We start from the raw sequence: 4,383 nt of genomic DNA on the forward strand, positions 1-4,383 counted from the left end.
AAAAATTCCTCCACGCTTTTGGAAAAAACATTCGGAATATTGTCTCTGCTTGGCCAGCATAACCTCCAAATAATGTGACACTAGAACTCTATCCTATCTACTCCTTATTTCTGCGTGGGATAAACCCCCACAATAGTAGACCAAGAGATTGGGTGCGCTAAGCCGACTCCGTGCCTTCTTTACTCCTGCACAGTTGTTGACTTTATACAGGGGTTTTATTCGCCCCTGGTTATAGTACAACTCTCATGTGTGGGGAGGCTCCTCACATACAGCTCTTCTCAATAAGGTGGAGTCAAAGGTTATTCGTCTCATCAACTCCTCCTCTTACTGGCTCCCTTCAAACTTTGTCTCTTCGCCGCACTGTTGCCTCTTTTTCTCATTTCTATCGCTACTTCAGTGGTCACTGCCCCTCTGAACTGTCTGCTTGCATCCCGCCACCTACCGGTATACGACGGGCGCGTAGCACCCGTCTAGCAACAAACTCTCATCCCTTTCCTGTCCAACTCTCTAATGCAAGAGTTAACCGTTACTCTCAGTCCTTCATTTATGCAACAGGTCAACTCTGGAACTGTCTCCCTTTGTCTGAATTTCCTACTTCCTATGATCTGTCTTTCAAACGCAGTGTGTCCAGGCATCTCGCAATGAATGGATCTTGAATTTGGCTCTCTTTTGTATTGTTTTTGTTTCTTTCTTGGAAGGAACGTTAATGTGGGCTCAGCCTTTGGTTCCTTCTTCCTCGCAAAAAATAAATAAATAAAAAGACCATTATCGGGAACGAGTTATTCATCCACTGTCCTGTAACCTCCAGATTACCAGTTCCCTTCCGTAGGTGTCAGCCTAGGTGATAATATTACTTAACAAACCACGATATATTATATTGTTCTCAGTATATGTTACGGTGCACTTTTAACCTTTACTCAGTCACTAAAAGGGGTACGGTAAAGCTCACAAGAAAACTAACTTACTTTATACTGTAACATACACACAATCATAACCATGATTCTTTTGCAACAGGGGATAAATATAGTCTTACAGTTCAGATAAAAGTTATTTCTCTTACCTAACCAAATTACAGTAAGCGAAAGCTAACGTACTCATAGCTTGAGGTTCTAGCAGAATTCGTTGGTGATATTATAATCCACACCAGTATTATACGGAAAGGTGAACCTAAAAAGGGAAATGGTGCTCAGTCTGTGTGTTTTATAATCAAAGCGAACAAGTGTGTCTGCACAAATGTGTCCAGTGATACACTGTGTCCAGTGGGCAACGTCCCGATTGTGTCTAGTGAAAAACCGTGTTAAACTGCCTCAAACTGTCTAGCTCCTCACTTTTAAATAACACCTTTACTTCGCCTTCTTAGATTTACCAAGCTAGTGTTCTGTCTTAAGAATAATCTAGAGTCATTTAAACACGTCGTGAAGGACAATGTCTCTCCTGCGTAGTATATGAAAATTACAAAGTGTTATTTTGCCTAGAAACAGAAATTACACAAAAAATATTTCTGACAGCTGCTTAAAATAGCGGAAAAATGGTGAAACTTTATTTTTCCAACTCGGTAGATAAGGAAGCCTAGAGTGGTAAACAGAGACACTCGAAAGAAAAAAAAATGATTAACGTTCTTGGGCATTCGTCTTATCTCCCTACATTATCTTCACCTCTTCCATTTCTAACCAGTTTTAATCCATCTCATCTGTTATTCCGCTGGGTAACCATAGCAGTGACAATATATATATATATATATATATATATATATATATATATATATATATATATATATATATATATATATATATATATATATATATGTATCTATCTATCTGTCTGTCTATCTATCTATCTATCTATCTATCTATATGTATATATAAACATATATGTATATATATATATCTATCTATATGTATATATAAACATATATGTATATATATATATCTATATATCTATATCTATCTATTTATCTATCTATCTATCTATCTATCTATCTATACCTGGCACAGGAGATACCGTGATCACGAAGGCGGTTCTCCCGGGGCGAGGCCCATCATTGCACTCCGGTGGTGCTGACCCCTGCGATTAACCCAAATGTGGTTAACTCGAGTGCACAATTTTTGGTAGAGGGGGACTGCGTTCGCGCTATCCCTCATTTGATTGATAAAAAAAAAAAAAAAAAAAAAACGGGGCGGCCTGTCATTCTAACAATGATGTCTCCAGTTCAACCCTTAACTGTCGTTGGAAAAAAAAAAGAAGGCTCGGTGGCGCAGTTGGCAGCGCATGAGAATAATCTCAAGGTCGTGAGTTCGCCTCTCACCTGAGGCATTACCATAGCAGCCGTGGCTCAGTGGGTTAGAGCGCTCCGCTCTGACCGAAGGGTTGGAGGATCGAATCCACCCAAGGGTCATTGGTAGACATCAGGAAGGGCATCCGGTCATAAAATGCTACACGCTCCAGTCCAAAAGTCCTCTACCCAGGGGCAACTCCTTAGCTCTTCAGATGACTCCATAGCTTAATATGTCTTGGGCTGGAGTCACGTACGTAGGTGACCTGATTCGAATCCACGCAGTTACTAATTTAAAAGAGAGTGGCAGCGGTGCTGATACTGGCTCTGCCCTCATGCTGGCCCACCGGGTTCCAGCAATTAGTTGCCTCTCAGTAGCAGCCGTGGCTCAGTGGGTTAGAGCGTCCACTCTGACCGAAGGGTCGGAGGATCGAATCCACCCAAGGGTCATTGGTAGACATAAGGAAGGGCATCCGGTCATGAAATGCTACACGCTCCAATCCAAAAGTCCTCTACCCAGGGGCAACGCCTTAGCCCTTCATGGATCCCTGGCGTAAAACCAATATATATATATATATATATATATATTGCCAGACGCCACAATCCCGTAAGGGGTGGCCATTTGACTTTGAGTTATTTGTTGTACGGGGAGGGACACTAACCCTACCAACGCACTTACTGACACGTAGGGAGCACGTATGGTTTGGTTATATGGTTACCACCCAGCGCTGTAAATGGATTCTTGACTTACAGGAAACCATTTGGCTTGTCACTCAATGTAAAGCCACCTGTAAAGGAAAGAAAAGCAATAAGAAGTGACAGGAAAGATAGGAGAAATAGGAAGAGAGGAGGCAAGCACAGAAAAAAAAAATGATAAAGGCTTAGGAAGAAGTAGGCAGCACTATATATATATATATATATATATATATATATATATATATATATATATATATATATATATATATATATATATATATATATATGTATATATGTATAGCCTATGCATGTCGTCGCTGCACGCTTCGTTGAGAGGTAGCAGGCATTTTACAATGGTTAAGACGAATGATTCACACGGTTTAAGTTGTTTTGCCAAGATCGTTGATTATTAATTGAAAGTTTAATTTGCTGCTGATGGCGCAGGGTGGTGAAGACAGACACGTGGTGAGAGGAGTTCTGGTGGCGCAGGGTGGTGAAGAGAGACACGTGGTGAGAGGAGTTCCTTGGTGTGAAATAAGGGGGTCAGGCCCCGCACGTGTTTGCCTTCTTTCATGATAGGAGTGCTTACACTATACTACAGTTTGGAGAGTTACATAGAGTCCATGAGCTGCGGCTGTGAGTGTGTCACAACCGTGGATAACAGTAACGTCACTGGCCACACGCTATGCCCCCACGAAGTCATAGACCCTCACCACGTAAGTTATCTCATCACGTGTGGTAGCACTGATTAAGGACTGATGTAAATGTGATATACACAAATGTATACGTATGTATATATACAGTAATTATGATGATTATGATAAACCAGTGCGCTTATAATGCTAGAGTAAAGATATGATGTTCATGCTGTGTGTTTAACGCTAGGCAGTATGGAAGTGGAGTCTTTCTCAGTTGTTGCAGGTACAGGAACGAGTCCCACTGGCGGGTCCTGTTATTATCCTGAAGGTTGGGGTATAGCACGGTGGCGATTACAGTCAAATATATATATATATATATATATATATATATATATATATATATATATATATATATATATATATATATGAGTGTTCAACATTGCTGAAAACATCTTCTGAACTGAAATTAATTATCTCAAGACAGCAAGGATGCAGTAGTAGTATTAGTAGTAGTAGTAGCAGTAGTAGTAGTAGTAGTTGTTACCACAGAGTTACTTGAATGTGAACCCAGTACATTGCTGGCTGAAACTGTCTCCCCTCCCCTCCTTGCAGTTCACGAACCACCTTTCAGAGGACAGGGGGTTGAGGGACCTCTGGACAACCAGGCATCAGAGCCAAGCAGCTACGTCAGTGCCACCGAGCGGAGGCATCCCTCTATGGCACCCCGCACTATAGCAAAGGTAAAATATATAAATGCATTATGGGAATGAGGGGGAT

General features: G+C 41.1%; 1 non-coding gene across 1 annotated transcript; it reads left to right on the forward strand.

Moving 5' to 3' along the window:
* The first annotated feature begins 1,977 nt into the window (after positions 1-1,977).
* Positions 1,978-2,140, forward strand: LOC145416164 (U1 spliceosomal RNA). Its single transcript, XR_013900210.1, has one exon. It is a non-coding gene; the product is annotated as a U1 spliceosomal RNA (small nuclear RNA).
* The last annotated feature ends 2,243 nt before the right edge of the window (positions 2,141-4,383 follow it).

This window comes from Coenobita brevimanus, chromosome 104, assembly GCF_032717465.1.
Source record: "Coenobita brevimanus isolate Jiangsu-jjx chromosome 104, ASM3271746v2, whole genome shotgun sequence".
Classification (NCBI taxonomy): Eukaryota; Metazoa; Arthropoda; class Malacostraca; order Decapoda; family Coenobitidae; genus Coenobita; species Coenobita brevimanus.